Genomic DNA, 13,782 nt, shown 5'->3' with positions numbered 1-13,782 from the left:
AGACCTAAGTCGAAACAAGGCCCCGGGAGTAGACAACATTTCATTAGAACTACTGATAGCCTTGGGAGAGCCACCCCTGACAAAAGTCTTGTATCTGGTGAGCAAAATGTATGAGACAGGCGAAATACCCTAACACTTCAAGAAGTATATAATAGGGTATAATTCCAATCCCAAAGAAAGCAGGTGTTGACAGGTGTCAAAATTACCGAACTATCTGTTTATTAAGACACGGCTACAAAATACTAACACGAATTCTTTACAGGCGAATGGAAAAACTGGCAGAAGCCGATCTCGGGGAAGATCAGTTTGTATTCCGTACAGATGTTGGAACACGTGAGGCAATACTGGCCCTACGACGTATCTTAGAACATAGATTAGGGAAAGGCGAATCTACGTTTCTAGCATGTGTAGACTTAGAGAAAGCTTTTGACAATGTTGGCTGGAATACTCTCTTTCAAATTCTAAAGGTGGCAGGTGTAAAATACAGGGAGCGAAAGGCTATTTAGAATTTGTACAGAAACCAGATGGCAGTTATAGGAGTCGAGTGGCATGAAAGGGAAGCCGTGGTTGAGAAGGTAGTGAACAAGTTTGTACCCTATCCCTGATGTTATTCAAAAAATGGTTCAAATAGCTCTGAGCACTATGGGACTCAACATCTGAGGTCATCAGTCCCCTAGACTTAGAACTACTTAAACCTAACTAACCTAAGGACATCACACACCCATGCCCGAGGCAGGATTCGAACCTGCGCCTAGAACCGCTCGGCCACAGTGGCCGGCCCCGATGTTATTCATTCTGTATATTGAGCAAGCAGTGAAGGAAACAAAACAAAAATTTGGAGTAGGAATTAAAGTCCATGGAGGAGAAATAAAAGCTTTGAGGTTTTCCGATGACGTTATAATTCTGTCAGAGACAGCAAAGGACCTGGAAGAGCAGTTGAACGGAATGGACAGTGTCCTGAAAGAACGATATAAGATGAACATCAACAAAAGTAAAACGAGCATAATGGAATGCAGTCGAATTAAATCAGGTGATGCTAAGGGAATTAGATTAGGAAATGAGAAACTTGAAGTAGCAGATGAGTTTTGCTATTTGGAGAGCAAAATAAATGATGTTGGTCGAAGTAGAGAGGATATAAAAGACTGGCTATGCCAAGGAAAGAGTTTCTCAAGAAGAGATATTTGTTAACATCGAGAATATATTTAAGTGTCAGGAACCGTTTTCTGAAAGTATTTGTATGGAGTGTAGCCATGTATGAAAGTGAAACATGGATGATAAATAGTTTAGAGAAGAAGAGAATAGAAGCTTTCGAAATGTGGTGCTATAGAATAATGCTGAAGATTAGGTGGGTAGATCACGTAACTAATCAGGAGGTACTGAATAGAAATTGGGGAGAAGAGGAATTTGTGGCACAACTTGACTAGAAGTAGGGGTCGGTTGGTAGGACACATTCTGAGGCATCAAGGAATCACCAATTTAGTACTGGAGGGCAGCGAGGAGGGTAAAAATCGTACAAGGAGACTAAGAGATGAATACACTAAGCAGATTCAGAAGGATGCAGGTTGCAGTAGTTACTCGGAGATGAAGAGGCTTGCACAGGATAGAGTAGTATGGAGAGCTGCATCAAACCAGTCTCTGGAGTAAAGATCACAACAACAACAACAAATTCGGTCAAGCCGGCCCGTGTGGCCGAGCGGTTCTAGGCGCTACAGTCTGGAACCGCGCGACCGCTACGGTCGCAGGTTCGAATTCTGCCGCGGGCATGGATGTGTGTGATGTCCTTAGGTTAGTTAGGTTTAAGTAGTTCTAAGTTCAAGGGGACTGATGACCTCAGAAGTTAAGTCCCATAGTGCTCAGAGCCATTTGAACCAAATTCGGTCAATAATTGTTGGAAATATTTTAAATGAATTTTTTGCTGCACCTGGAAGCCGTTAGACAGGCAACCAGCAACTGGGAGAGAGTTGCGGGTTTCAGGATAGTCACTTGCGTTAGTAATACTGATAGCTTGCCGTTGCCTTTCTCTGAAAGGTTATGAAGTGTCAAACGTCAATCTGTATTGGGTGGATAAATGTGACGAGCGTACTTACAGTGCTTTTTTGTGTTTGTATTGTTATGAATGAATGTGCTACACTAATCGAAACCTATTGGATGCAAATAAGATTATCCTTAGGAGGGTGTGCAGCGTAATACGCTGTTAGTCCGAAAAGTTTCTGGGCTTGATTAAAAAAACACAGAGAAAATTTAAGATGGCGGTTTTAATGTTTCGGTATTCTACAAAGTCTCCACCCCAACCCCTCCATTTGATTTCGAGGCACAAAACGTTCATACAAACATGTGAAACTGTCATAAAAGTATTTTTTTGGTTTTGTGGTAGGTTAATGACACCAAGTGTCGTCACCCGTCATGATTTTTTCCAGAAAAGAATTGTCTGCATTTTGCATTTCAATCAAATTCTGGCAGGCGTCCTAGCGTCGTTGTTTTTGTTCGGAAGTCAATGTGTGCGGTAAAAACTTTGCACACACTTTTCTCTTCTTCAATACATTCTGGAGAATGTCTTGAACATTTGATTTAGAGATGTTACTGCATTGTGATTAGTGACACAACAACGTTGACAGAATACGGCTGCGCCCCCACTACTTAATGCTGCCTGCCCACAACTGACTGGTCGAATGAACATCCCCCTATAGTTTACAGTTATTGGTTTAAACGGGCAGAATAGTTACTGCGCTGACGTCGCTTATACGCCAGGAATAAAATCAGACTTGGAACTTTTTTGACGGTTGGTGTGTATTGAAATGAACACGCAATCTGAACGTATTTATTCCTACATACAATATGTTTTCGATATTTTGGTGATCTCTATTTTTAAATTACATCCGCAAGTGTCTCGTTACTATAAATCTATTGCAGAAATAATCTGCAGATTTTTCTAGTCACAGAAAAGTTTGAAGTTTTGAGTCCATGAACAGAAAAACAAATAGGTTATAGCTACGAGAACTTAAGCAGGCGGATGTCAAAAAGAACTTATATATCTTGCAGACCATCTGAAGGTAAACAGATAGTCACGAATTAAGAAAATGAGAAATGATGAGTGCTTATGTTTTCTCCTTCGTGTTTATTGCTATGGTCGAGACTATTCGGTGTGGGAAACAAAGACGTTGTTTCTATGGTTGAGAATCTGCATAGCAGTCAAACAGATATTTTGGGCCATGATACATCAACGGCGTGGCGTCTCGTGCGCCGATTTGGACGTGCAGATGTGTGGCACGCTTGTTGAGCGGCACCTACCGAGGAGAATCACGACGTGGTCTCCTTTCTCGTGGAGATCACTTGCAACTCTAGTTTCTATACCAAACAGTGATAGGCCAGAGGCTTACAAGGATATTCTGCAGGGTTTGTCGTCATCTGTAACCCTAAGCAATCCTAAGTTGTAACATTCGCATACGTACGGCGCAGCAACCGTTCGTGCTGGATAGTTTACAGAAAAGTAGCATTTCTTTTGGGCTGATCTGTTCATAATCGTAATTGGACGTCTACTGAATGTTCACGATATTTCGAAGGTAAGCATCACGCCAACCTGCGATGGCTGACGTTGACACCTATGATGTCTTCGAGGTGTAAAAGATGACAAAGTGAACAGAACGCATTATATTTTGGTTAGTGCCAGTTTTCAATAACAATGTTCAGACAAAGTCAAAAGCTACAGATTATCATTAACTATAATGATTTCAGTCACGCAACACGTGTCACCAACTGGTTTACGCTTACCTCCTGACGCCATGGTACTAGGTCCCGCTCTGAGACGTATAAGTAAATAAAAGAGTTCTCGAAATTGTAGTATTCTCCGTGTTAAGAACTTAATTTCCTTACTAACTGTTCAAAAATGGTTCAAATGGCTCTGAGCACTATGGGACTTAACATCAGTGGTCATCAGTCCCCTAGAACTTAGAACTACTTAAACCTAACTAACCTAAAGACATCACACACATCCATGCCCAAGGCAGGATTCAAACCTGCGACCGTAGCGGTCACGCGGTTCCAGATTGAAGCGCCTAGAACCGCACGGCCACACCGGCCGGCTTACTAACTGTGATTATTAAAACTCTGTCGAACGGAAATTCAACTTGCACGACCTTGCATACGCATTGTTTCACGTCATACACCAACCTTTCTACACGGCTAACTGTTGTGAACTGTAAACTGTGGAGTGTCCACACTAATTTAAACTGACACGCATATATCAGCTAAAAAAAAATTTAAAATACAGTATTAAAAAGATCGCAAGAATATTGACATTATACCACAAAACGTTACAATAGGTACGCACTTCGTGACATCTTACTCGAGATACTCCAATACAGACAAAGGTTCTGTGGCACCGTACTTGGCTCTTTTGTGTAAGAACTATCGATGATAATTTCTGACCCGTGTCCAGACACAGCGCTGTCCATTGAAACTGCAACAGCCTGAAGTCGGCATACAACAAACGTCAAATTTGCGTAAGGTCTAATACATACTTGGATACGCAAATGATTAGCATTTCAGAGCATCCGCACAAACTAAATAGAAATAGCACAGTCTTCATTCCGCATATAAGGAGAGATTACGGACGAGGCCTACGGTTACTCAGCCGTTACTATGCTGCAAGGTATCATTGTTGCTTAGGGTAAAATTCAGAGCTCCACTACAAAAGACTGATGGACCATGCACCTAAATAGTTCTCAGTATTAATAGCAATATTGTCTATTGCTTTATGGACTGTAAGACTGGTGCGCCATCTTCTTCTATGGTATCGTGGCATCTCCTGTGTGAGCGGTCCAATACTGTTGCTCGCGCGGCTGCACGAAGACTGACGCCTTCTTACCAAAATCGTTACTTATATAGACAAAACTGTTCCTGCTTGGAGCGTCCAGTTCTCGATGTACGCTTAGCGGTTCTCGGCTGACGCTGTGAATCAGAAATTTTCTAAGTCCGACGTTGGGTGGATATCCCGGACGCGTGCTGTAGTAGTACTAGCATCACGCGTCTCATTTGGCTGGTCGTGTTTGTAAACACAGAGAGATAAGCGGTTGCGTAACGACCAAGGTCAATGCTCACACAGAATACCTCGGATGTGGCTCATTTGTTTAATATTTTATTTGTTTAACACCCAAATTACTAAATTACATTTGAGTGTTAACAGTTTGTGAGATGATCGTGTTATCTATCGTGTAAGGAGAAGAATTGTGCACCGCCGCTGTGGCCTATCTAGATCACGGTTTATCGTTCTGCGACACTGCTGTTCGCGTTGGTCGCGATCCTGCGGCTGTCATGAGAGTATGGTCTCGACGTGTTCAGGATTGCCGTAGTCAACGTCATGCAAAATCTCCACTGCCCCAAGTGACTAGCGCCTGAGAGGGTTCATATTCCAGAATGAGTTCGAGTCTCGGTCCGGCACACAGTTTTAATCTGCCAGGAAGTTTGACATTCATATTGTTTGCTCATCCTTGAAAGCTCGTATAACGACATCACACATCTTTGATCAGGAAATGGACTTCCAGCCACCAAGAAAAATATCCGCCCGGATAGTGCAGTGACCACGGAATGTCAGCCGGAAACCATTGCTGCGGCTTCCTTACAAGTGGCAGCAGATGGAGGTGCGGTGCCAGTGGCGCGCCCAGCGATAACACTGGACACTGGAGTGGTACTACGGCGTATTTCAAAACGAGTCTAGTTTCCCCGTGCAGCTTCACGAAGGACGTAACCGTGTGTGGAGATTCCGAGCAGCACGAGAGTTACCAGACTGCATTTGTCATCGCCACAAAGGCGCAGCACATGGCGGAACGGTATGGGATGCCATTGGATGTATAACACGATCACCAAGGGTTACAGAGCCGATAATTTGGATCGAAGTCATTACGTTTCTGACATGTCTACATCTACATTTACGTCCGCCCCAGTAGCTGAGTGGTCAGCGTGACGGATTGCCGTCCTCTGGGCCCGGGTTCGATTCCCGGCTGGGTCGGAGATTTTCTCCGCTCAGGGACTGGGTGTTGTGTTGTGTTCATCATCATTTCATCCCCATCCGGCGTGCAGGTCGCCCAATGTGGCGCCGAATGTAATAAGACCTGCGATATGGCGGCCGGACCTGCCCCGCGAGGGGCCTCCCGGCCAATGACGCCAAACGCTCATTTCATTTCCATCTACATTTACGTGATTACCCTGCCTGGCAGAGGGTCCAATGAACCACCTCGAAGCTGTCTCTCTACCGTTCCACTTTCGAAAGGCACGCGGGAAAAACGAGCACTTAAATTTTTCTGTGCGTGCCCTGATTTCTCTTATTTTATCGTGATGATCATTTCTCCCTGTGTAGGTGGGTGCCAACAGAATGTTTTCGCAGACGGAGGAGAAAACTGGTGATTGAAATTTCATGAGAAGATCCCGTCGCAACGAAAATCGCCTTTGTTTTAATTATTGCCACTCCAATTCACGTATCATGTCTGTGACACTATCTCCCCTATTTCGCGATAATACAAAACGAGCTGCCCTTTTTTGTACTTTTTCGATGTCATCCATCAGTCCCCACCTGATGCGGATCCCACACCGCAAAGCAGTACTCCAGAATAGGGCAGACAAGCGTAGTGTAAGCAGTCTCTTTGGTAGGCCTGTTGCACCTTCTAAGTGTTCTGCCAATGAATCGCAGTCTTTGGTTTGCTCTACCCACAATATGAAGTCCGCTCTTAGAGGTCTCCGATACAAGACAAGACTGCATGCTGCTCGTGCGGTCCCAACCCACCTCGATACAGATAGAGTTCCCCTGTTGCCCTAGCCACCACGTTCTCCAACCCTTTCACTCTTTGTAAACATCAGCTCAAGGGCTGCCAAGACACCGGCACGTCACCACAGGTCAGACTACGACTGATGAATTTTGGCATAGAGTTGAAGGCATCCATTATGACTTAGTCTTATCTTTCATCAAAGTTCAGTAGCCTGGTGCGATAGAGCCATACGTTGGAACTCTAGGTATCCTTTACGCCCGCATATCACCTACTAATTTATACATCTACATAGATACTCCGCAAGCCTCTTTATGATGTGTGACCGAGGTTACTCTATGTACCACCGTGACTTCCCCCTTTCTTGTTCCATTCGCCAGTAGTCCGCGAGAAGAAGGAGTTCCTATCTGTCTAGTTTTAACTTCATGGTCTTTTGGTGAGAAAACGTAGGAGCAGACGCTCTTGGAATTTCAACAGTAGACCACACTGTATCGCACAACACCTCTCTTGTAGCGTCTGCCACTGGAGTTTGTTGAGCCTCTTTGTGACGCTTTCACACTTGCTTGAGACGACATCACTAAACCCGCGTAAAATTTATGATTTCAGGGGGGTATAAAACAGGATATTTTGTTCTTAATTTGGTATGTAACATACTATTGGAGATATCATAACTTTAACTAATGGATAACCTATAAATTATAACTTACTTTGAATAAATTTAGCCTGCCGCTGTGACCGAGCGGTTCTAGGCGCTTCATTCCGGAACCGCGCTGCTGCTGCGGTCGCAGGTTCGAATTCTGCATCGAGCATAGATGTGTGTGATGTCCTTAGGTTACTTAGGTTTAAGTAGTTTTAAGTCTAGGGAACTGATGACCTCAGATGTTAAGTCCCATAGTGCTTAGAGCCATTTGAACCATTTTTGAATAAATTTGGAGTAGTACAACCTGCACTTGTTTAGTAGCAATGCAACATTTTCCCACCTTCAGTGTTCTAGGGTTACCGAACCTGTGGCAAAACGCTCTGTTCTTCTTTGAAAGTTCTCTATTTGTCTATCAATTCTACCTGTTGCAGATCCCAGACTGATAAACAATGTTCGAGTATTGGTCGGTCGACGGTTTTGTAAGCTACATCCTTTGAGGGTTCTTCCAATGACTTTCAGCCTTGCATTTACCTTATATGCGGTTGATTGGTTTTATGAGGTTGTCCCACTGTAAGTCAATCCGTACGCATATTCACAGATGTGACTCAAAATGGCTCAAATGGCTCTGAGCACTATGGGACTCAACTTCTGAGGTCATTAGTCCCCTAGAACTTAGAACTACTTAAACCTAACTAACCTAAGGACATCACACACATCCATGCCCGAGGCAGGATTCGAACCTGCGACCGTAGCGGTCTCGCGTTTCCAGACTGCAGCGCCTAGAACCGCACGGTCACTTAGGCCGGCACAGATGTGACTCCTTTCAGTTAATGATCTGCAGTCGTTAATTATACAATAATACATCTGCCTATTTATGTGTACTGCATTACATTTTTCTGGTATGCTGAGTGTCAGCTGCTGATTCGTACACCAAGCTTCGATCTTCTGCAGGTCTCTCTCCATTTAGCTGCAATTCTCTAGCGTTACAGCTTTTTTGTACACAGCGTGTACCAGGAGGAATGGTTACTATTCAGGGATATGACAGGAATGCTCATTTCAAGCGAAATTCGTCATACCGAATGATTTCAAATTGGTTCAAATGGCTCTAAGCACTATGGGACTTAACATCTGAGGTCATCAGTCCCCTAGACTTAGAACTACTTAAACCTAAGGACATCACACACATCCATGCCCGCGGTAGGATTCGAACCTGCGACCGTAGCAGCTGCGCTGTTCCGGACAGAAGCGCCTGCTTTATACAATTAGTGGGTCCTAAAATTATTAGGGCTACAATGGTTTTTTGCAGCTAGTTTACGATGAATTACAAGTAGTGTTAATTGCAACGGGCAAGGTACATTACTACTGATTACTTTCTCTAGCGGTATACTTAAAGGGAGTTGGAACGCCCTATCCGGACAATGTTAAATTTAGTGACCTGGCTTCCCTGTATTTCAGGAACCACTGTAGTTATTGACATGAAACTTCTACAGGACATTAAACTGTATGATCTGAGTCTACTGAACTACAATAATTGCATTTCAGCCACTGTTTTCGGAAATACAAATTTTTAGTTACACTGTTAACATTTTGTGTACTTTTTTGTACGTCATCCTAAATAATTTTAATTATACATAACATTATGGTCTTCTTTTAGCTCAGTAGACTTAGAATATGTATGTTATTGCTCCCTGAAAACTTGTATACTCTACTTGAAGTGGTTTCTGAGATTTAGGGAAAAATGCAACAGAAACTGTAAATTTCAAGAACGGCTTCTAAAGTTTCAAAAGACTGCAACTCACTTAATATATGCTTATTTTTTTTATTTTTAGTCTCTCAGAAGTACCTTGCACCATACTGTATATCATCCTTTTGATCCAAGCTTTTTCTTCTTTTTGGACTCCTTAGTGGCCAACAGAGCTGCATACTCTGCTTTATCAATGTGAACCTTGTCCATCTGTTCACGTTCTCTGATGCAGTTTGCTCCAGGATTAATTCCCATATGCTGTAGCACTTTCACCCTACCAATGTTGCCATCATTAAAAGCAATAACAGCATCACTGACCCACCACTTTAGTGTCTTCATTCCAACAAAAACATTTTTTTGGTAAGCGAGTCCATATAAGATTATTGAACGACTCATTGGTATTTTGAGTCTGACCATGCAGACACTTCTTCAGTAATTCGGGATTTGCCAGGTCTCTCTAAATAGGTTTTATGATTCCGTGACTGCTGCTTCATGTATGAACTGTTTGAGAACTGGGCATTGCGGTAGTTTCACCTTGAATCAGGTCCAGGAGGGCAAAGGTGGTGTACTGGTTTTTCATCAATTGACTGTGCAAGAAGATAGCCCATACTGCCTGCTTCATTTTCAACAAATCCTCAGTATTATTTCTAATGGCCATCCCATAATATCGCTGTAGTTCATCAATGATTTTGTCTGTCAGCCTGCCTCTTATGGTTTTACTTTGTTTAAACTTCCTCAACCTGGTGCCCATCCTCTTCTGGACATGACCAACACATTCCAGTTTTGTGATAATCTTCTCACCATAAGGCTGAGTGGCTACTACACTGTTATATGATTTTGAGTCTCCATCACCTAAGAACTTAGTCTAACATACTGCCCTTTCGATCACAGATCGACTAAAAATTTCAATAGCTGCAGAGGCCCCCACACCACCACTTGTTCCTTCATAATTTCTGTCACAGATATGCTCTTCTTCATTCCCTGATTTACACTTATAACAATTTTTGGTTAAAATCTGGAAAACTATTACCTTTCCAGTATCCACACTGGTCACCGCAGGAACAGAATTCTTAGAACGGTAGCCGCGCTTTTGCCAAGTGCCATCAAAAGGTACTGGTATGTCAGTCATACCCTCATTTGTTTCAACAGCTTCGTTTGCTGCACCCTTCACTGACTCAAATGCAACAGATTCCACAGCAGCTCCAATAAATCCTGCATACATGTCGATTTTACAATGTGGGCGTGGAATATTCGTAACGGCACACATTGTTTCTGCTGCAGTGTGTCCTTTGCCCCACCTAACATTTACTTCAAAATAATCACCTTTACACTTATCAGAATTCCAAAATGAATGAGTATATTTACAACTGGCACAATTAATGATAAGTTTCCTGGCTAGTACATCTGATACCTCACTGTCTTCATGTAAACTAACTGGCCTTCCACATATTTTACAACACACATTCACCTAAAGCCCTTGTTAGGATGTGTAAATCTATCAGGATATAACCTGACCTACCATTTACATCACTTTTGTTTTGAGAAAACTGTTCATCACAACGTTTTATTTTAATTTTCGAAGCACTAATGGGCGTTTCTCTAGATATTAACGAGTTTGCCTGTACTTCATTGTCTGTAACTTCACATGCCGCATGTTGAACACAATGTTTCCCTTTATTCGAAAATCTATTATCATGAAACCCACGTTTCTTGAAAACACTTCGTTTTGGCGTCATACTTTACTTTTTGAGAGACTTACCAAACTATTCGTCGCTTTTTCTCGGAAAAACGTTAGCATATGTATCATTTTATTCGGAAAATTACAAATTTTATAATGAGATAAAAATCCGAAAATTTGAAAAAAAACATTTTTTTTCCTTTCTAACTCTCCTTAAAACTAAACTCTACACTAATTGCAGCGTTACAGGTGTGCCAGTCAGGTATAAAGCCACTTTGCACGGCCTTGCCCACCGAGCTAATTCCGGTGAGCGTACTCCTGGCGCTTGGCAGGCCTAATGTCTTGACTATTCGCTGCAGGTTCCTATTGTTTATTTATGTCTAAGTCGTAATTACCAGAAAAACCTAATCTACGTCAAATCCGGTGCGTTGTCTAATTCGGTGTTGTTGTGCTCCACTCCTCCTAATCCTGGACTTGGCGGATTTCAACTGTAACGGCAGTCGGCCTATCCACGCCAAGGCGGTATGGGCTTGGGGTACTGGGATACATTATATTATTTTTCATTCATCACGGTTGTCCCTCAGATATTCTAAAAGAACTTTCGTTGATGCCTCGTTGGCCAGGTCGTCCAATACTCATGTAGCAAGGTGAATGTGTCGTGGTTCGGTAGTAACTGTCTCAGCGCAGCTGCTACATCACTGGGTAGGGCCACTTGTAAACCATATGGTTAGGAGTACCGTCCGGTGCACCACAAACGCTCGAAGGCGTAGCTCTCCTCCCAAACCGACCAGGTATGTCGGGTAGAAAATGGAACAGTCCCCATGTCGGCTTAAGGTATCCCAAACCTAATCGTTCTCTTACATCTGGTAGGAATTGGAAAGTTCTTCGTCCAGTGTCATTGGCTTCCCATGCTTCCTGCCACATGTCTACGTCCCTTCTCTTGATTTCACCCTTATCCCCAGCCGGAATACTCAGAATATCCCCTGTTTTCCCGATCTCTCCCTTCTTCGCCCAGACCCATGCTGCCTGCTCCCTAATTTTGATGTCAAGGGGGTAAAGCCCCGTTATTACCAACAAGGTCCCACCCAGAGATGTCCTGTAGGACCCAACTGACCTTAATAACATATTTCTCTGTATCCTTTACACTGTCATGGCAGGCACCACCCTCATGAGCCTGTATGTGCAGACTCCCGAGCTGTCACCTACTATTGATGTTAGTATACTGTTGTGATATAACTTTATTAATTTGGGGGGGGGGGGGGGGGTAGATGGAATCTTTTGTGTCCATTGCATATGAGGTTTTTAAGCACTTCTAAGGCCCTTTGAGCTACGGTTTCAATGTGCCTTGCGAAGTTCCACCTTTCATCAGTGATAACACCCAGGTAACACGCCTCTCATCGTCGGAGAACTGATGAGCCCTCGATTCTAACTGTTGCGTTCCTAATTAGTTGTTGTCCTTTCAACAGTAGATAGGTTGACTTATTTGGTGATATTTTCATTTAAGTGTTTTGGCACCATTTTTGTAAGATATCGATAGCCCTCTCAGTCTTTGGCTCGATGTCTTCGCGGCTACGGCTGCCCACCAACAGGAAGTCATCCGCGTAGGCTATCACCTGTAGTACATCTTCACTCTGTTGCATGCTGTCCAGTAATGGATGTCCCAACACACAATCGTGGGGGCATCCCTTTGTTATTGATTTTCTATCTCTCCCGCTAGCGGACGATAGCCAGACCTCCCGAACCTCGCAATAACTCCTCAGACAACTGTATAGCGGTCCTTCGACACTCTTTCTCCCGTAAACAGGAGAAGAGCGAAGGCCACCACAGGCGGTCAAAGGCGCCACTGACGTCCACCATGGTGCCAACCACGTATTTGTGCGGGGCTGAGCCACAGACCTCGGCCGCCAGGGCGATTGCGTCAGCCGCTGACCGCCCAGGCTGAAGCCGAACTGCCTGTCACTCATCCCGCACAGCACTCGATGTGCAGCATGGTCATTTTAGGAGAGAAATGTGTTTGTTTAACACTTTGAGGACGTTCCTTTGTCCGCGCGGACTGCTATGTACTTCCAGCATGACGGGACTCTTCCACATGTTACCAGATGTGTGAGGGAACATATCGACCTCACTTATCGTAATAACTGGACTGGTCATGACACACAGTTAACTGGCCAGCAAGATTAACAGACCTTACGCCATTAGATTTTTGTTTATGGTGTTGGATGAAGTCTTAGATGTACGAACGAAAGGGAATACGCGAGATGAGCTGCTTGATCGCATGACTAGGGAAAGTGAAGAGGCAATCAGGCATGAAACACATCACGTTCTCCAAAGAGTAAACAAAAGTATTGAAATTGACGGTGAACATTTACTGTGACCTGTACAGCAGCTGTAATGTGACGTGTACGATGAGGATTAGAGGCAAATGTGTTAAAAATAAGTAACTTCCAATTTAAACTTTGAAAACGTAATGTTTATTAACTGTTGTACATGCGTACGTGTCTAATCATGCATTGTATTGAACAATACAGGAAATAAAAATTCAATGCGCTTTAAAGTTTCTTGCTACAAATGATCTCTCCTGTCACATTCCTGAATATGGACCATTTCTCCTGCGACTTCCTGTATAACAGCATCACCCGCAAAAAGCTCTGTGCTGTTTGCGAAGAACTCTTCCGTTCAGTCACAGACCTGGTCTAATATTTCGTAAGCTCGTATTTTGATCATTAGGCGTCAGTGCAGAACTGTATAGAAAGCCTTCTGGAAGTCAACTTACGAGGTGTGAACCTGGGCGCAAGTACCTAGTGCCTTCTGAGTCTCGCAGAGGAACAGAGCGGGCTGGGTTTCACACGATCGTTGTTTGCGCAAACATGTTGATTCCTACAGATTTGATTTTAGGCCTCCAGAAATGTCATAATACGCTAGCATAAATTCCAGAATTCTACAACAAACTGACATCAAAGATATT

Source organism: Schistocerca piceifrons, chromosome 1 (genome assembly GCF_021461385.2).
Source record: "Schistocerca piceifrons isolate TAMUIC-IGC-003096 chromosome 1, iqSchPice1.1, whole genome shotgun sequence".
NCBI lineage: Eukaryota > Metazoa > Arthropoda > Insecta > Orthoptera > Acrididae > Schistocerca > Schistocerca piceifrons.
The sequence above is the reverse complement of the archived record's forward strand: the minus strand, read 5'-3'. Positions refer to the sequence as shown.